Here is a 21,600-nt window from a genome sequence, read left to right as displayed (position 1 = left end):
TTGAGAGAAGAACACTTGTGCACCAAAATTCGGCTAGCCTTCACCCTTATGTCTTAGTGCCCATTTTTCTTTCCATGGGCTCTTTATATAGTGTGCCACATGTAGGGTTACACCATGTAAACCCTAATGTGCTTGACTTTTCATTTCCTCCATGATTCATGGGTTTTAACCTCCATGGAGCATCCATGGAGCACCCTATGGGTTCTAGCCCAATCTAATGAATCATGGATCATGAGCCCACTATATAAGAATGAATGATTTACCTAATCAATCCCCATATATTTAATTAGTCTCTTTTGATCACAAAATTAATTCCAAATTCATTATTGATCAATACTAATTAAATAATATGATTTCACATTAATATATTAGAGCTTATAATATATTAACAAATCATAAGTGACATTTTTCTCATTTTGTCTATCCAATTGTTACGATGCCATGCAACCCAAATGGACAATGCTAAATCTGGTCAAGTACACACCATATATAGTTATCGACTTTGACACCTTATCCAACATGTATGTGGTTGTTTATGTATGTGAGTGTGGGCGGGGAACGTATCTCATTATTATTCGATTGTGGGCGGGGCCCAAATCTCATAGTAGCCGAGTGTGGGCGGGGCCCAAATCTCGTAGTATTATTTGAGTATGGATATGTGACTGCTTGATAGAATTAGATATACTTGTTTTATGTGTGATACTTGTATGCATGTTAGTAGCGGAGTGTAGGCGGGGCCCGAATCTCCTAGACAGCGGAGTGTGGGCGGGGCCCGAATCTCCTAGACAACGAAGTGTGGGCGGGGCCCGAATCTCCTAGATAATGGAGTGTGGGCGGGGACAGAATCTCCATGAGAGTGGGTGGGGCCCATATCTCCTAGTTGCATGTTATGTGGTAGTTTGGGGAGACTCACGAAGCTTCGTGCTTACAGTTTTCAGTTTTGGTTTCAAGTACTTCAGTTTTAAAAAGAGGAGCTCGGGATGATTACAGGGCACACACCATTTGTTTAGCTTGGAATGTTTATACTCTGATATATTTTGACGGGTGGTATGATATTTTGAGATATACTATTTATGCTTTTTATATGATGACAATATTTATGGTTTTATTAATGATTTAAAACGAAATTTTTGGCCTGTATTTTTGGAATGTTTCAGATTCACATGTGAATAACTTGTGACACATGTGAATCGCTTGTGACACATGCGAATCATTTGTGATTTACATGTGAATCAGATGTAATTTTCATGTAAATCATCTTAATTATTTATTTTTTCTAACCATATAGTTTATTTTAATTTGTTTCGTTTTAGCAATATATCACAAGTGAATCACATATGAATTACATGTGATTCACATGTAAATCACAAGTGAATCACATGTAATTCACAAGTAAATCACAACTGATTCACATATTAATTACATGTGATTCACATGTAATTCACTTGTAAATCACAAGTGAATCACATATGAGTTACATGTGATACATATGTAATTTACATATAAATCACATGTAATTCACAAGTGATTCACATATGAATTACATGTGATTCACATATGAATCACAAGTGAATCAAATATGAATTACATGTGATTCACATGTAATTCGCATTCTAACCACATGTAAATCACAAGTAACTTTCATATGAATTACATGTGATTCACATATAAATCATAAGTGAATCACATATAAATTACGTCTGTATGAACACATGTGTTTTTGTGAGTTTTCTTGTATTAATCAATTTTTTTTGTGGATTTGGAAGAATTTGTGGAAAACATTGAATAGATGAAAAATATTAAATTAAAGAAAATATGGAACACGAAGACATAAAAACACTTTGAAATTTTGTAGTATTTTTTAGTTTTTTTTTATATTTTATTTTGTATCGAATAAAATATTTGTACTATTGTGTTTATAGATTATTAAATAAAAATGGATTTTTTATATGATTACTTACGAATATTATAGTATAAGAAAGATGTATATATCTACTTGAAAAATATACATATATGCACCTAAAACGTTGATTTTTAAATTAGAGTTTTTTTAGTTTTTTAAATATTTCAGTTTTTTTTTTTAAATGTATCGATTTTTAAAAATTTACTTTTTAAAAGAGATGCAGTTTTATAAAAAAAATTGCTGCCTTTTTGAAAAAATTACAGTTTTTTTTTGAATTACTGTTTTTTTTTTAAAGAAAATTACAGTTTTTTTTTTTTGGAAAAAATTGCAGTTGTTTTTTTAAAATGCAGTTTTTTTTAAATGCAGCTTTTTTTTAAAAAAATTTGTTGTTTTTTTTTAAATATTTTTTTTCAATTAAAAAATGAAAAAATCTCCATTTTAAAAAAAAATCGAAAATTATTTTTTTTTAAAAAAATCTGAAATTTGATTTATTATTTAATTTTTAGAACTTTTTATTAATATTTCCAATAACAAAAGAAATTAAACATTAAATGAGATCGGTAAGATGACGATCATACCATTAATGAATTAATTTTGATCTAACGCTCCACCTTTAGTTCTCAGGTTCTCAAGAAACTATGAGTCTCAACGGATCTCACCCATATATATATATATATATATATATATATATATATATATATATATATATATATATATATATATATATAAAATAAATCTCACTATTTCTAAAAATAGATTGAATATAATAATAATATAATCTATGATGATCGAGTCTTGTTGATGAGTATCTATGGTCGTCTTCCCAAATGTTACAACGAATCATAGAATCACATCTATTTTATTCCGGTTAAACGCTAGTCGTCATCACCAACACCACCCCTCTCGTTATTCTATCCTCCCATCGGTGACCTTCACCATTGTTCGACATAGATTTCGCTTCCATGAATAAAATTGAGGGTGGGTTTGCTGCTAACCCATTATAGACTGTTCGGTTTTCGTTTTTGTTCATTTTTTACCTTTCGGTCTACGAACCTTAACCACCAGCCACGGCCAACAGCATCACTAATGTAGCATATCTGCTACATCGCCAAAACACCATACCACACCAATTTACCATATTTGTTGAACATTGTTTGACATGTATACCTTTTGTTTCTTTTTGGTTTTATTTTCATTCTCTTATGGTCCATTCCAGTTTATTTTCTTTTTTAGTGATTAATCAGTAACAATTTCATCCTAAAGGTAAGATTAGAGTGACATCTAGATCGATTTAGTAAGCGGTTCGTTATTATAGCTATCAGATTTTCTTAATTAAGATTTTTGTTGTGAGTCCTCTTTGTAACAACAGGACAAAGCTCTGCATGCTTGGAAGATTTATCCTGGATTCTCAGGTAGATACTAACAATGCTTATCCTTTATCTTCCTCTCTTTAGACGATCCTGGTTACTCAATTTTAATTTCCCAAATTTGGGTTTTTGTGATTTTGTTTTCTCAGATTTATGTTTTTCTAATCGGTCAAACATATCCATGAGCAGATTTGCTACTTTTCAATGGGGAAAGCATACTCTTGTTACATTTTCAGAAAATCATTTGGTTGATTTGTAAAGGGTGGGCTTTTCTTCTTGATCTCACCAGGTAGACAATGAGAAATTTAGTAACAATGTTATTATTATTATTATTATTATTATTATTATTATTATTATTTTCAGTTTGTGTTAGTTGGTTATGAACTTCATATTGTTTAATGAAATGAGTCGCAGTTGTCGACCAATATACATATTGGTTTCTCTTGGTTCTAATATGTTAATACATTTATCTATCATTCAATACATTTAACCCAACAAATATTGATATTGTGTATCTTTTGGTTGCTTGACATCTTAAATGGTGAAGTTACTCAAATACCATTTATATGTCCATTTTATGTGATATTAGACTCCTTTCTTGATCATCACTGATTAAGTTTTTTTATGCTATTGTAGGAGCATTGTTTATTGGTGTTCTTTGGAATATAATAAAAATCATATGAATTCATTACATTGATTAATGTTTATATTTTCACTATGTTGGTTGTCCACTTTCATAAGGATTGCCAAAAGCACTTTTTGATGGGCTGCTGTAAAACTAGCAAGTGCAAATTTGGTTGCAGTTTCAACTAATTATGTCACCAATTAAGGCACTTAAGTGGGTAACTTTTAAAGTTAATAGATTGTGTTTTGTTTTTTCTTGATTTAATGACTGATTTAAAAACATATTGACGACCGAGGAAGGCGGGAAGGTCGATAGGGCAATTTGCATTCGGAGTAGCCCGATTTCAACTACCAACGAGTCACACTTGGTGCAAGTTATAATTGCACATAAGCAATTTGGTCGTTGATTAAACATGTGAGTTTAAAGTTTTTTGTTTAAAGATATATAGATAGTTTTTTTTCAGAATATTTTGTTTATAAAGTATCGATTTCCTGCTAATTCATAACTCATGTACCTTTTTTGTGCAAGAAAAAGCAATGAACACACACACACACACACACACACACACACACATATATATATATATATATATATATATATATATATATATATATATATATATATATATATATATATATATATATATCTGTTCGATCTTTGTTGTAGGATCAGTTCGTGGCGACAAGTGTCACTTAAGAACAATTTAAATCAAGTCCATGAACATGTCAATCTTCAGATTTCAAATATTTCACTACACCATACTCTTACTTGGTTGTTCCATTTTTTTTAACAAAAATACTTCTCAACAATGAATGATATATATGTAGCATACAAATAAGATTAATACAAACATTAACTTGGTTTAGTGTTTGTTCATGGTAAATTTTATCTTCATTGAAGATCAAGAAGTAAACGTGATGTACTTTTTGAATCCTTTCAAACATTGAAGGAAATAAAATCCATAAATGAGTGAATATGTAAATTGACAATGTAGCGATTGAGTTATTGGAGTTTATACCCTTTAGGTTAGTCGGCCGTATGCGGTGTGATCAAGTCAAATTGAAGTTGTTCGGTTTTCATTTCCAGAGCATAAGGCTATTTTGCATATAGAGAGGTTAACAATAAAGTCATCAACTTTCGGTTAGTCTTATGTAACACCTGGATTGATTTGGAAAGGTTTTATGCATGGACTCGGCGAGTTGGGAGATCAACTCGTCGAGTAGAGTCGTGATATCATGGAACGCGGGACGGGACCGACTTGGTGAGTCGAAGGGTCGACTCGGCGAGTCCAAGCTGTTTAAAAAAAACCCTAAATTTTGGGGTTTGCCCCCTATATAAACGACATTATACGCCTTTGTAGCCTCCCTTAACATCATAAGAGATCGTTTACGGCCGCAAACACTTGGGTGTGTGAAGTAAGAGCTTTGGGAGCTTAAACCTTGGGATTGTGGAAGGAATTCCAAGCTTGAAGAAGAAGTATCAAGGGAAAACACTAGATCTAGCATCTAGTTCGTCTGGGGCAATGAATTCAGGTATGAATCTATTACCTTAAGCCTAGATCCTATTTGAGAGTTATGACCATCTTTGAGGAAATGGAAGCAAGCTTAGATCTGGACCTATCACAAGGATATGGTTCTAGATTTGGACCTTCTTAGGTCCCAAATACCATAAAGTTGCACCTTTTATTAAGTTCATTCCCTCTCCATGCATGAATACCTTGTTTGAAGGTTAGTGTTGGTGTTATGGCCATGTGAGGCTTTTCATGCACGTAAAGTTTACAACTTTACGTATTATCCACACTAGTAGAGTATAGATATGAAGTTTGGGACCTTGAGTCCCACTGTAAAGGGTCGTAAACATAAGGGACTAAGGGAACTCGGCGAGTCGTGCAAGTGACTCGGGGAGGTTACCAGGGGAATCCTTGACGCTACCCCAGTCATTTTTGGGACAGTCAAGGAGGGCATAATGGAGATCATAGAGGAGAGACTCAGATCATTCAGAGTTGAGATTGATGCGGGCCAGGTTGGGGCCCGAACTCCATCGTTTCGGGAGTTCAAGGCGTGTGGAGCACCGGAGTTCTTTGGAGTCTGAGACCCCATTGTGAGTCGACGTTGGGTGGTAGACATGGAAATTGCCCAGCGCATGAGTTTTTGTCCGGAGGCGGCAAAAGTGGGCGTTGCCTCGTGTATGTTGAGGGATCGTGCCTAGGACTGGTGGGAAGAGGTGACCAGGAAAGTGGGAGCAGCCGGGGTGGCCAAGATGACATGGGCCGAGTTTGTTCAGTGATTTGATTTGGAGTTTGCACCACCCATTGAGGAGCAACGAGCGCACGAGTTTTTGTCCGGAGGCGGCAAAAGTGGGCGTTGCCTCGTGTATGTTGAGGGATCGTGCCTAGGACTGGTGGGAAGAGGTGACCAGGAAAGTGGGAGCAGCCGGGGTGGCCAAGATGACATGGGCCGAGTTTGTTCAGTGATTTGATTTGGAGTTTGCACCACCCATTGAGGAGCAACGACTAGTGCGAGAGTTTCATGATTTGCAGCAGACCACCGAGACTGTGGCGGAGATCACCGCCAAGTTTCGGGAACGAGCTTTGTTGATTCTGCAATACGCTACCGATGAGGAGATGAGGCGGACCCGATATCATTCCATGCTGAGGGAAAATATTCGGGAGTTTGTGAGCTTTACGGGGTGCAAGACCCTGAATGTAATGGTGGAGAAGGCTCGGGAACGGGAAATGGAGTTGGAATCCCGCACGAAGCGGAAACCTGATCAGGCTCAGGAGTAGTAGGACAGGCTAAGAAGCCTAAGACGTCAGATACTCCCAGCAAGGGTCAACAGGGTCGGGGTCGATGTGCCAAGTGTAGTCGGGTACACAGTGGAGCTTGTCGTATCGCAGGCTCGAGATGCTATGCATGTGGCCAGCAGGGCCATATGAGTAGGGACTGCCCTGTGAAGGGCTTAATTTGCTTTCATTGCAACCAGACCAGCCATAAGTGGGTCAACTGTCTGAAGTTGCAGGGAGGAGGAGGAGCGGTGGTGGCGCCTGCGCCCGCCACAATGAGGATTACCAATGGTCGCACTGCTAAGATGGAAGTCCCAGTAGTTAAGAGTCGTGCATTTCAGCTGACTACCGAGGAGGCACGGGCAGCGCCAGACGTTGTGGCTGGTACGTAATTATTCTCTACTCTATGTATCTGTTTTGCTTATGTGTACTATATGCTTGTATAGGGACCTTTTTGGTCAATGGTATGTCTGCTCATGTCTTGTTTGATTCGGGTGCTACCCGATCGTTCGTATCTCTTACGCTTAGCAAGAAGTTCCGGAACGCGTCAGGAACTTTGGATTCCCCGCTCGAGGTGGAGATTGCAGATGACCGCACCGTTAGTGCTGCGAGGGTGTATCGGGATTGTGTAGAGAATATGCTTGGTGAGAGATTTCGTGTCGACCTAGTCCCGATACCATTGTGAGGGATAAAAGTGATTATCGGAATGGATTGGTTGGGGGCGAACGGGGCCATGATTGACTGTGAGCATTAGTTGGTGAGGGTTCGAACCCCAAGTGGGGGAGAACTGGTGATACATGGTGATAGGGCATCGCAGGGGCCGACCCTCTGTTCGGTTGCGAGGGCTCGGAGGTTCCTGCAGCGGGATTGTTCGAGATTTCTGGCTTATATCTCGGATACAAGGGTAAAGATCATGAAGGATGTAGGCAGTGTGCCGGTTGTTCAGGACATTCGGGATGTTTTCCCCGAAGAGTTACCAGGAGTGCCTCCGGAGAGGCAGGTGGAGTTTCGTATCGAATTGGTGTCGGGTGTCGCTCTGATAGCAAAAGCACCATATCGGTTGGCACCACCCGAGATGAAGGAGTTATCTACACAACTTCAGGAGCTGTTAGGCCGAGGGTTCATTCGTCCAAGCAGTTCCCCGTGGGGAGCACTAATTCTTTTCGTGAAAAAGAAGGATGGATCCCACAGGATGTGTATCGATTATAGGGAACTAAACAAGCTAATGGTGAAGAACCTTTATCCGTTGCCAATGATCGATGATTTGTTCGATCAGCTGCAGGGTGCGTCTTGGTTTTCCAAGATTGATCTTCGGTTGGGATACCATCAGATGAGGATTCGGGATGAGGATATACCAAAGACGGCTTTCAGGACTCGGTATGGACATTATGAGTTTGTAGTGATGCCGTTTAGGCTCACCAATGCCCCAGCAGCGTTCATGGATCTTATGAACAAGGTGTGTAGACCGATGCTGGATCGGTCGGTGATCGTTTTCATTGATGATATCCTAGTCTATTCTAAGACCAGGGAGCAGCACGAACAACATTTAAGGGAGGTGCTGGAGACCGTAAGGGCAGAGAAGTTGTATGCCAAGTTCTCCAAGTGTGAATTCTGGCTGCGAGAGGTACAATTCTTGGGGCACATCATCAACTAGGAAGGTATTTCGGTTGATCCAACCAAGGTTGAGGCTGTGATGTTGTGGGAAGTACCGAAGAATGCATCAGAGATTCGTAGCTTCTTGGGTTTAGCAGGTTATTATCGGAGATTTATTCAGGACTTCTCCAAGATTGTTGTGCTATTGACACGACTAACCAAGAAGAATATGACGTTTCGGTGGGGTACGGATCATCAGTTGGCTTTCGATACGTTGAGACGGAGATTGTGTGAAGCTCCGATCCTTGTACTACCTGAGGGGTTAGACGATCTGGTGGTGTACTGTGATGCATCGATTACAAGGATAGGTGGAATACTGATGCAAAGAGGGCACGTGATAGCGTACGCCTCGCGATAGTTAAAGGCACATGAGGTGAATTACCCCACTCACGATCTGGAACTGGGGGTAGTGGTATTTTCCCTCAAGATTTGGAGGCATTATTTGTACGGAGTGCGGTGTATCATTTACACCGACTACAAGAGTCTGAAGTATTTGATGGACCAGCAGAACCTCAACATGCGACAAAGGAGGTGGTTGGATGTGCTGAAGGATTATGACTGTGAGATTCTTTACCATCCAGGGAAGGCCAACATAGTGGCTGACGCTTTGAGTCGTAAGACGGCAGGTTCCCCGATTGGGAATGTTTGTTTGAGAATGACGGTGATCTCTCCATTGTTGGAGATGATCAGAGAGGCTCAAGTTGAGGGTGTGAAGAAAGAGAATTGGAAGGTAGAGAGAATCCGAGGACAATATCCTTTGTTTGTTAAGGATAGTCGTGGTCTTTTGACGCAGTGTGGCCGGGTGTGGGTACCGGTGACCGGGGGAGTGAGACAGAAGATATTAGAGGAAGCACATAAGTCCAAGTTCTCTATACATCCAGGAGCTACGAAAATGTATAGGGACTTGAGGCTGAATTATTGGTGGCCCTACATGAAGCGGGAAATTGCCTGGTTTGTAGAGCGGTGCTTGACCTGCAGGAAGGTCAAGGCCGAGCATCAGCGGCCTCATGGTAAGGTCCAACCGCTACCCGTTCCCATGTGGAAGTGAGAGGAGATTACAATGGACTTCATTACGAAATTACCGAGGACGGCGAGGGGTGTGGATGCCATATGGGTGATTGTGGATAGACTAACGAAGAGTGCCCATTTCATTCCGATACCCGAAAGTATATCCGCAGAGACGCTGGCGGATATTTACATGCGTGAGGTGGTGGCTAGTCACGGGGTGCCTGTGTCGGTAGTTTCTGACCGCGATGTTCGGTTTACATCTAGGTTCTGGAAGAAATTCCACGAGGAACTGGGCACTCAGCTACACTTTAGCACGACATATCACCCCCAGACCGACGGTCAGAGCGAGAGGACGATTCAGACGCTGGAGGATATGTTGTGGGCATGCGTGTTAGATTTTGGAGGGAGTTGGGATACGTATCTCCCACTGGCAGAATTTTCGTACAATAACAGTTATCATGCCAGTATCGATCGAGCTCCGTTCGAGATGTTATATGGTCGGAGGTGCCGAAACCCGGTTTGTTGGGATGAGGTTGGACACCGGGTCATGGGAAGCACTGAAGTAGTGCTCAAGACTATGTGGTTGATTCAGCAGGTGCACGACCGGTTGCGAGTCGCACAGAGCCGTCAGAAAAGTTATGCTGACCGACGACGATCAGACTTGGAGTTCCAGGTGGGGGACTTCGTGTTATTAAAGGTGTCACCCTGGAAGGGGATCATCAGGTTTCGGAAGAGGGGAAAGCTAGGGCCTCTATATATAGGATCGTTCCGGATTGTTGACCGGGTAAGTAAGGTAGCCTACCGCTTGGAGTTGCCGGCAGAGCTTAGTCAGATTCACAACACATTCCATGTCTCGCAGCTTTGGAAGTGTGTCACCGAAGAAGCTGCGATTGTCTCGTTGGATGACATTCAGGTGGATGAGAGCTTGAATTACATAGAGAAGCCTGTTGCAATTCTGGATAGGAAGACCAAGGTTCTTCGGAACAAGGAAGTAAGGTTGGTAAAGGTGCAATGGCAACATCGGAAGGGTTCCGAATGGACTTGGGAACCGGAAGAGGAGATGCGAGAACATTACCCCGATTTGTTTGGGTCATCAGACTTCGAGTACGAAGTCTAGTTCAAGCGGGGGAGACTTGTAACACCTGGAATGATTTGGAAAGGTTTTATGCATGGACTCGGCGAGTTGGGAGATCACCACGTCGAGTAGAGTCGTGATATCATGGAACGCGGGACGGGACCGACTCGGCGAGTCCGAGCTGTTTAAAAAAACCTTAAATTTTGGGGTATGCCCCCTATATAAACGAAATTATACGCCTTTGTAGCCTCGCTTAAGATCATAAGAGATCGTTTACGGCCGCAAAGACTTGGGTGTGTGAAGTAAGAGCTTTGGGAGCTTAAACCTTGGAATTGTGGAAGGAATTCCATGCTTGAAGAAGAAGTATCAAGGGAAAACACTAGATTTAGCAACTAGTTCGTCTGGGGCATTGAATTGAGGTATGAATTTGTTACCTAACCAACTTTGAGGAAATGGAAGCAAGCTTAGATATGGACCTATCACAAGGATATGGCTCTAGATCTAGACCTTCTTAGGTCCCAAATATCATAAAGTTGCAACTTTTATTAAGCTCATTCCCTCTGCATGCATGAATACCTTGTTTGAAGGTTAGTTTTGGTGTTATGGCCATGTGAGGCTTTGCATGCACGTAAAGTTTGCAACTTTACGTGTTATCCACACTAGTAGAGTATAGATCTGAAGTTTGGGACCTTGAGTCCCACTGGAAAGGGCCGTAAACATAAGGGACTAAGGGGACTCGGCGAGTCGTGCAAGTGAGTCGACGAGTCGAGAGGGTTTCCTCGTTCACGGCCAAAGGTTTACGGCCAAGGGTTCACGGCCAAGGGTTCACGGTCAAGGGTGTTCGGTTAGGAGTTTACGGCCGTAAACATCAAGGAACTCGATGAGTCTCTCGGATGACTCGGTGAGTTGATGAGTTAAGCAAGGAACTTAATGGGTGGCTGATTGCACTCGTCGAGTCAAGGTCAATATGGAATGTTGATCTTGACTACAGACCTAGACTTTGACCAGGTTTGACTCAGAGGAGCCTTAGGGGCTGAGTTAAGATTATTTATTTGTTGCGTATAGGGAGTTTGGGAGGAGCAACGTAGGTCATACCTAAATTCAGTTTCCGGTTCAGCTTTGTGAGGTGAGTTTTCTCACCATACCAATGGGTCTAAGGCACCAAGGCCGACCCATTTTATGTTAGTTCGTTTACATGCTATGTAGAGGTGCGATATGTATGTATGCATGACATATGGTAGAGATAGCCTCTGTGGCTAATGGTAGAGATAGCCTTATGGCTAAAGGTAGAGACAACCTTTATGGCTGATGGTAGAGATAGCCTTGTGGCTAACGATAGAGATAGCTTCATAGCTAATTGACGTGTGATAATGGTAGAGATAGCCTTGTGGCTAACGGTAGAGATAACTTCATAGCTAATTGACGTGTGATAGTGGTAGAGATAGCTTTATAGCTAATGTGATATATGGTTTGTGTGGGGTATGCTCTGGGGGGCTCACTAAGCTTTCAGCTTACCGTCTGTCAATTTGTTTCAGGTACATCGGAGCCTAAAGGCAAAGGCAAGGCGTGATGATGCAGCGTGCACTCTATCTCTCTTTTTCGATATGGGTTGGGGGACACTCTGATGTTTTGAAAATAATAATTGTTGTAATGTTGGTGATTTTGAAAACATATAATGAGATTTTCATGTTTTATGAAATATGGTTGGCTAATTAAAAATGAAAATTTTCGTTCTAAAATTTGGGTCGTTACAAGTTGGTATCAGAGCATTGGTTTGAGGGATTCAGGCATACTCTCGGGTGTGTCAGGACTCAAACTAAGGAAATGGTAAATTTGTTTTATAAAAAAGGACATAAAAAGCTTTTGAAAGAAGGAAAAGATGAGAGTGCAACGCGCATGATCAGCCGAGCCAAGTAAGTAGTACCCCAATATGCTAGCCATGCTATTCTGATATTTGAACTTGTATGATCGTATGGAATTTGCTATGTGTATGTTTTTAAAATTATATACGGTTAGGAGCTTATAGCCTTAGAATGATCGATTTGGCCTTATTTCATGTTCTTTGTCTGGTTGTGGTCCTATGGTAAAATCTTTTATTTGAAAGTCTATTTGATCCTCTTCTGTGTATAATTTGCATGCATAAAGGCAACCTGTTATGATTGGTCTGTTTGATGTGGGTAGAGAAAATCTTTGGCCTGCCTAGGATTTGGGTTATGCGGTGGTTTGTAATACATGGTTTATTTTGGGACGAATTGGAGTTATCAGGTAGAGCCTTGGGGAAAGGTACAGGTAGGTGTGGAAGGTAGTATTGGGCCCGTACTACTGGAAGCACAGGACCTGTACCCGAACCAATGTTAGATCTGACGACGTCAAGGAGGACCGGTGTGGGGAGATCCGTTTTATGGAAATCCTGATCGTTATGATTTATGACATTCCAGTTCAGCATGGTGGTGACACGTTTCGGAGCGGGAGGATCAGGATCGGGATCCGAATCCGGGAATAGATCGGGTGACACTACAGACGGCATAGATGAGAGGCTGCGCGAGCTTATTGCAGTCTCGGTGATCTGCTGCACTAGTCGTTGCACCTCAATAGGTTGTGCAAACTCTAAATCAAATCGCCGAACAAACTCGACCCATGTCATCTCGGCGACCCCGACTGCTCCCACTTTCCTGGTCACCTCTTCCCACCAGTCCTGGGCACGATCCCTCAACATACACGAGGCAAAGCCCACTTTTTCCGCCTCCGGACAAAAACTCGTGCGCTGGGCATTTTCCATGTCTGCCACCCAGCGTCGACTCACAATAGGGTCTCGGACTCCAAAGAACTCCGGTGCTCCACACGCCTTGAACACCCGAAACGATGGAGTTTGGGCCCCAACCTGGCCTGCATCAATATCAGCTCTGAATGATCTGATTCTCTCCTCCATGATCTCCATTATTCCCTCCTTAACCGTCCCAAAAATGACTGGGGTATCGTCAAGGATGCCCCTGGTAACCTCGGCTGCAATAAGCTCGCGCAGCCTCTCATCTATGCCATCTGTAGTGTCACCCGATCCATTCCCGGATCTGGATCCCGATCCTGATCCTCCCGCTCCGAAATGTGTCACCACCATGCTGAACTGGTGGTGGTATTTTGATTATCATTCTCTTCCTCAGACTTGAAAAATTTGTTAATTGTAGCAGGGTCATGGTCGACATATGCATCAAAACTCAGTTGATGCGGCCGAAGGTAGATGGAAGTAGGAGGATACAATTTTGTGGGTGCCAATGGAAGAGGCAATAGGGTTTTAAATAAAGTAAATTGCCTAAATTAAAGGGTATTTATTAAAATTAAATAATACTTGGCCCTTATTAATCCCTATATCCATACAATATTTGTTCATCCACATTTGAACCTATATATATATATATATATATATATATATATATATATATATATATATATATATATATATATATATATATATATATATACTAGCCGTCTACCCTCACAATGCCACGGGACACAAAATGTAACTGTAAAAACTAAGTGTGTATTGTATTCATGGGTTAAGTCATTCGTCTAATGGATTGAGATTATCATTGCTCATGTTTATACCGAAAGAAATGAAAGAACGAATGAGATAAATACATATAAAAAGCAACTACATTTCATTTATTGATTTATTATAACTCCCCAATTTATTTTAATTTATCATTGTGTTGTTATCTTTTGTTCGTACTAAAACATAACATATTTAAAAACTTCCAAATGACAATATCATAGTATCATTCTATTATAGAAATGAAAAGTAAAGTTTCATTGTATTGCATATTAGTTTCTTTTAAAGTAATTGGACCTAATGATGTCCTGATTAAATATAATGTTCACTTTTAGTTAATAATTTTGTTGGGATTAAATGTTATGTTAAGTGTGGGTTATTAATCAGGGTGTGTGGACTGTGGATATCAATTATAATTTTATACGTACTATTATAATTATGTCAAATAAATTAAATAAACATATTAAAATATGCGATAAAACACCAAAATCAATATATGTTGTTAAAAAGTGGCCGTTTTTGTAAAAGTAATAGGAAAAACTAAAACTTAACATTAAATGCATTTCAACTAATCTATGGATATCAATATATGCATTTCATGATTTTCCAAACTATCTCTGGTTTACACAAACTGCTGGACAATAACATCGTAGCAAATAAGAACCGTAGATAAAAACCAGATCCAGAAAGACTTGATTCCTTAATTGCATCGATGAATTCTTTGTCATCATCTAAAAGGCCAATATTATAACATGCATCTTTAATAGAAGAACATAGTTCACCATATATTGACTGTGTGTATTTCTTCGAATGATTTAGGACCTTTCACTTTATTTAAAAGAATTCTTTAGAAATATGATTCTCCGAGTTTAGGTGAAACAGAGTGAATTCTACCAATCGTATATCCAACTTTCCTTGGCTTCCAAATCAGATCTTTACGGCGCCAAACAAACATTGTAGGAAATTCAACATATGCCAGCACACAAAAGGTATCAGAATGAAGTTGCTTGAGAAGATGGGGTATAGAGGAGGTGGGCTAGGGAAGAATGCACAAGGTATTGTTGCTCCGATTGAAGTAAAGTTGCGTCCCAAGAATATGGGAATTGGGTTCAATGATTATAAAGAGCAGGAACCAATCGAGGAGATTAAGGTTTTTCCCCAAAAAGAGAAGACGTGGTTAAAACAAGGTGTTTTAAAAAAGAAGGAAAAAGAGTACATAACCGCAGAGGAGCTGTTGATGAAGAAGCAAGAACAAGGGTTGGATGTTGTTGAGAAAGTGTTTGACATGAGGGGACCACAAGTTCGGGTGATGACAAGTTTAGAGAATCTGAATGCCGAAGAAGAACAAGAAGAAGAAAAGTCAAGCCCCATCCAACATAATATAAGATTGATTGTTGCCTGGGCTAAACTTGATATGAAGAAGATTATGTGGGACTTGAGAAAAGAGAAAGAGACGGTTGTGACTTTGCAAAAAGAAAAGGAGAAGCTAAAAGATGATGCCACCCGTCAGAAAAAACAACTTGATAGCATGGAAGAGATGGTGTATGTGGTGGAACGGTTGACAAAGGAGAGCTTGTTAGGGACATTGACTTTAGAGTCTGTTTCCATGTCATTCGGGGACTTATAGAGACAATATCTTGATAAGTACAAGCTGTTTGGTTTGGCTATTATCGCGTCCTCTTTTGCCTTGCCTTTGCTGAGTAGGGTCTTCCAAGGATGGGACCCACTGCAAAACCTGTTACACGGTTTGAATGTTATGTCGGTATGGAAAGATTTATTGAAAGGAAATGAGATATCTTACACACAGCTTTTTATGGAAGCCGTGTTCCCAGCTGTAAGGATATCTACTACCAACACCATGCAAGCTAGGGACCCTCAACCCTTACTCCGTTTCCTAGATTCTTGGGAACAACTACTCCCTCACTCTGCTCTTCAAACCATACTTGACAACATTGTCATGCCAAAGTTAGCGTCTGTTGTCGACTCGTGGGACCCACGTCGGGAAACCATACCAATACATTCGTGGGTCCATCCATGGCTGCCATTGCTGGGGCAGAAGCTCCAGACATTGCATCATACCATAAGGAATCGTCTAGAAAATGTTATGCATGCTTGGCACCCAAGTGATATGTCAGCTTACTACATATTGTCTCCCTGGAAGACTGTTTTTGACCCGACAAGCTGGGAACAGACGATGGTCCGATACATCATTCCAAAGTTGCTGGCAGTCATGCATGAATTCCAAGTCAATCCAGCAGATCAGAAGCTTGACCAGTTTTACTGGGTCCGAACTTGGGCTAGTGCGATTCCGACTCATCACATACTTCGTATAATGGACGTGTTTTTTAACAAGTGGCTACAAGTTCTGTACCAATGGTTATGTTCAAAGCCGGATTTTCAACAAGTTATAAATTGGTACCTGGGTTGGAAGGATCTTATCCCACCCCAGCTTCTGTCGAATGAGCATGTTGTTGAGTGTGAAGCCATTGGGCTGGTCAAAAAGGCAGAAAACATGGCAGAAAACATGGAAGAAAAGCAAGTCAAAAAGGTGGAAAAGGAGAGGTGATCCATATTTCCTGGATGCATGTTTCATGGCTGTTTTTCTTGTTCAATTGTTTACTTCAGACTCTATATATGAGTCTCATCTGTATTGTAAAAATAAGCAACAAAGAGTGAGTGCAGATTAGCACCAAGAAATATAAACTCCTAGTTACCTCGTGTGGATGTAGGTCAGAAATAGACCGAACCACCTTAAATCTTTGTTGTTCGTGTGTTTAGAGTGGTGTGTTAAGTGTCTCGATCCTAACAAGTGGTATGTGTTAAGTGTCTCGATCCTAACAAGTGGTATGTGTTAAGTGTCTCGATCCTAACAAGTGGTATCAGAGCAAGGTTTTAGCTCCAGAAGGTGATTTTCAGTTTTTGGTCGAAATTTTTTTTCGTCAAAAACGATTTTGGTGTATACCGTTGGAAAGGTCTCGTTCCGAAGATTCCGAAAATATTTTTTTCTGAATTTTTTGACCACCGGAAGACGTCCAAATCGCCGGTCAAAGGTTGTCGGAATAGTTACCGGAAAAACCAGTTTCGCCGGAGAAGACGAAACTGTAGCACCGAAGTTCCGCCGGAGAAGACGACACTGTAGCACCGAAGTTCCGCCGGAGAAGACGACACCGTAGCACCGGAGTTCTGCCGGAGAAGACGACACTGTAGCAGGCACTGTAGCACGACGTCAGCGGTGACGTCAACAGAAATTGTAGCAAGCACTGTAGCACGACGTCAGCGGTGACGTCAGCAGGCACTGTAGCAACACTGTAGCAGATTTGAAAAATTGTAGTTTAGCCCCTGAACTTTCAGAAAATTGCAGTTTAGCCCCTAATCTTTCAGAAAATGGCAGAAAACAGTAAGCTTCAGATTGAGAAGTTTGATGGGAAAGATTTTGGTTGGTGGAAGATGCAAATTGAAGATTTGCTCGTGCAGAAAGACTTGGACGCAGTTTTGGGTGATAAACCGGAGGCGATAACACAGGCAAACTGGGAGATTTTGGATAAGAAGGCCAAGGCATTTATTAGACTGACGTTGTCAAAGGATGTTGCCTTCAACATTTTGAAGGAGACCTCGGCAAAGGGAATCATGGAGGCATTGTCTAATATGTACGAGAAGCCGTCGGCAGCAAATAAAGTCTTCCTGATTCGGGAGCTAGTCAACACGAGGATGAGGGAATGAAGTTCAGTTACAGTACACATCAACAATTTGAACTCGATTTTATCCATACTTGGGTCAGTGGGAATAAAATTTGAGGACGAAGTTCAAGCTTTACTACTGTTATCATCATTACCTGACAATTGGTCCGGAACAGTTACAGCCGTTACTAGTTCCTCAGGATCGAAAGAGCTCACTTTTGAGGGAATTCGGGATTTAATTCTAGGCGAAGACGTCAGACGAAGAAATTCCGGGGAATCATCAAGTGAACAATTGAATGCGGTCAGAGGTAGAAAAAATAACAGAGGTAGTGGGAGCGGGAACAGGAGAAGGAGTCAGTCGAGGACTCGAAATGATGTGACTTGTTGGAACTGTAAAGAGGTTGGACATTTCAGGAATCAATGTCCAAAAGACAAGAAAGAAGTTAACGCTGCAGTAGACCATTCAGATGATGATGTTTTGATCTGTAGTGTGGAGAGCAATGTGGATTCCTGGGTTATGGATTCGGGTGCTTCATTTCACGCTACCCACAGCCGTGAAGCACTGCAGAATCTAAAAGAAGGAGATTTTGGTAAGGTAAGACTGGCGAACGATGAGGTTCTTGATGTGACGAGCATAGGTGACTTAGTTTTGAAGACTCTAGTTGGTCCATGGACTTTGAAGGATGTCCGGGTAATTCCAAGTCTGAAGAAACAGTTGATTTCTGTTGGGCAGTTGGATGAACAGGGACACGAGGTTAAGTTCAGGAATGGGCAGTGGAAGGTTGTCAAAGGAAATCTTGTGATAGCTCGTGGACATAAGAAGGGTTCATTATATATGGTCAGATTACCATCTGAGGGAGTAACCGTCCCAGTTCAGAAGAAAAACAAAATCCGGTTCATAGAGTCTCGTGGACAGAAGAAGGTTTGCTTTGCAGATGGCAAACCCAGAGTCACAGGTCAGATTCAGGTTGAACGTGTTTGGAACGGTTCAGAAAAACCAGTCAAGGGCATTCATAGCAGTGGGAGCAAGGGTTGTGCTTCAGCTAGAATACCCAGAACACAGTGGGTTAAGAGAACCAGTATTCCATCTGTAAAAGTCTCTCCAGATTATCTGCTTCATATAGAGAGTGTCGTTTGTTCTCAGGATATTCCAGGATCGGGCAGTTCATTTCAGTGGGAGCCGGTGGAGACAGAGAACAGGTCAGTGGCAGACTTAGTCATGACTGATGTGTTGGAGCTAACGGAAGCTTCAACTAGCCTTCAGGTAAATTGAAGAGAAGGCCAGGGTAACTAGGAAGGAGTCAAGATCAAAAGTTTTTACAGAAATACAGATACACAGTTGAAGCTATGGTGAAGATTGTTTCGTGGCTTCAAGTGGGAGATTGTTGAGTGTGAAGCCATTGGGCTGGTCAAAAAGGCAGAAAACATGGCAGAAAACATGGAAGAAAAGCAAGTCAAAAAGGTGGAAAAGGAGAGGTGATCCATATTTCCCGGATGCATGTTTCATGGCTGCTTTTCTTGTTCAATTGTTTACTTCAGACTCTATATATGAGTCTCATCTGTATTGTAAAAATAAGCAACAAAGAGTGAGTGCAGATTAGCACCAAGAAATATAAACTCCTAGTTACCTCGTGTGGATGTAGGTCAGAAATAGACCGAACCACCTTAAATCTTTGTTGTTCGTGTGTTTAGAGTGGTGTGTTAAGTGTCTCGATCCTAACAAGTGGTATGTGTTAAGTGTCTCGATCCTAACAAGTGGTATGTGTTAAGTGTCTCGATCCTAACACATGTAAGATACTGGCTTAATATTGGTCTGAACATGATGAACCAGGCGGCTGAAGGCTTGGAGGTTGTCCATCCAGGTTTCAGAGAAAACATCAAGACCCACTCTGAACCTCAGGCAGCAAAGGGACAGCAACTAGGTTCTGGTGGTGTTGGTATTGTTGCTATGAGTTTGAAGGAACTTATTGGAGTTTATGCACAAGATAATGATTTGCTGTTTATGCCTATAGTGGGAAGAATGAAAGATGGCCATCAAGTGTTTAGGTTTGGGAACATTAGTGTAATCATAGACTCTCTCAACCAAAAGCTGTTTGCTCAAACTGAACACAGATGGTCTCTTGTAACCCTTGAGCAACTGGTGAACCTGGACAAGGGTTGGGTTCTGAGAAGAGGCTGAAATTCTCTAAGTGATTTATTTGGTTCTTTTTTTTTTGATATATTGGTTTGTCTCTAGTTCATATATATGAATGGATCTACTATACCTTTGTTTGGTTTCACTACTATTCTAATGGTTATATATTTTTGCTTATCAATGATCTCCGGTTCAATGAGTGGTATTAATTATTAGTGTGTGTGTGCGCGCGCACGCACGACCCATGGGCTGATGACAGAAGTAGAACCCATGTTGAAGCTGATTCAAGAATCAGTTGTTCATTTTGTTAATTTAGTCACTTCTTCAATTTCGTTTTCTAGACATGTGACGATAGTACAGATGACGACATTGATAAATTTCCCCTCTAATATATGTCTGTGAAAAAACATCCCCATCCCTTTGATGTTAGGTGATATGTGATCACCACAGAACATCAATGAAAATATGGATTAGTTATTAGAAGATCAAGAATCAATATACAAAACTCTGAAATATAAATAAGCAAACGTAATTCTGAATTTGAATAAACACCCATGAAAATATATGGATTAGTCATTAATAGATCAAGAATCAATATACAAAACTCTGATTTATAAATAAGCAAACGTAATTCTGAATTTGAATAAACACTCATGAAAAGTCGATATAAATCTTGAATTCAAAGTAACCACATGTACAAATTTTAAAAATCTTAGTTTTGAAACAGATGGTTGACTATTTAAGAGTTGATTGAATATGGGTATTATGTTTTAGTTGATTGTACCGTCTATAACAACACATGAATAAACCTCAATAAGTGAAAGTCACGTTATTAATTCTAAACGCGTGATAAAAAATACAAAATAAGTATATGGAATGTAAGATTATTGAGTAATAATATCACATGTAACAACTAATAATATGATTGAGATAAACTATTAGAGAGGAAATGTAGTTGCTTGTTGGCCTTTTAGATTTAGTACCATAAAAACATAACAACTAATGTGGAAATGAACATATCAATACTTTATGTTTGGTAAATTGGTATTTAATAAAGTGTTTGGTGGGACGATCACTGGAAAACATTTCTGTAAAGTTTCACAAATGATTTGTTATTTTGGCGTATCTGCATACCTATTTCATTTTCTTTGTTGGTCTTGATGTGCCAACCGATAAGGTATTTGTCTCTTTTTGTTTCCCAACGTCTGGTTGTTTTCCCTTGGTTCAAATAGGACAGATTCCAATTGCGAAAAAGATAAAGATTGCAGGGAATCTTGAAAAAACTAAATTACAACAAACAAATATAGACAGTTCATAGTTATACAAACATCAAAATTTGAAACATTAATCGGCCTTATCACCAATGTTCTTTCTACACTGTTACAAATTTATAAATAATATGTATGTCGAGAGATTGAAATTATTACAAAAAATATTACATCAATGGAAATAAAAATTCAGAAATGGTACTGGTCGGTAACTAGACACTACCCACAAAACAAAACAATTGTCATGGAAATTTTAATTCAATTAAAAAATTCCTTAATTTTTGAAGTCAAACCCATGCCTATCGTTAAATGAGATTTCAAAGTTCGTCAATTGTGCAGAGAAGAAAAAATTAACGCTCTTAAGCCCCAAATCTAAATTCCTGCCATCCAAAAGGCAATTCTAAGTATGTGAAGTAGGATAATCTTGTTTTTGGTGTATGCATTAATTACGAAATAAATATTAAAAGGTCATAAATTTTGTGTAACATCTCAAATTTCGAAGCCAATTTTTTTTTATTTTTTTTATTATTTTTTTTTGAATACAAGATTCATAAATAGTTTGTC

The 21,600-nt window shown here is 40.0% G+C and overlaps 1 pseudogene; it reads left to right on the top strand.

The window, feature by feature from the left end:
- The window catches only part of LOC145158073 (uncharacterized), a 67,783-nt pseudogene extending 47,968 nt beyond the window's left edge, over positions 1-19,815 (top strand).
- Positions 19,816-21,600: the final 1,785 nt, after the last annotated feature.

The sequence above is a fragment of the Lactuca virosa genome, chromosome 2 (genome assembly GCF_052849685.1).
Source record: "Lactuca virosa cultivar CGN04683 chromosome 2, Lactuca_virosa_CGN04683_v6, whole genome shotgun sequence".
NCBI lineage: Eukaryota > Viridiplantae > Streptophyta > Magnoliopsida > Asterales > Asteraceae > Lactuca > Lactuca virosa.
This window is presented reverse-complemented; position numbering and strand designations above follow the sequence as displayed.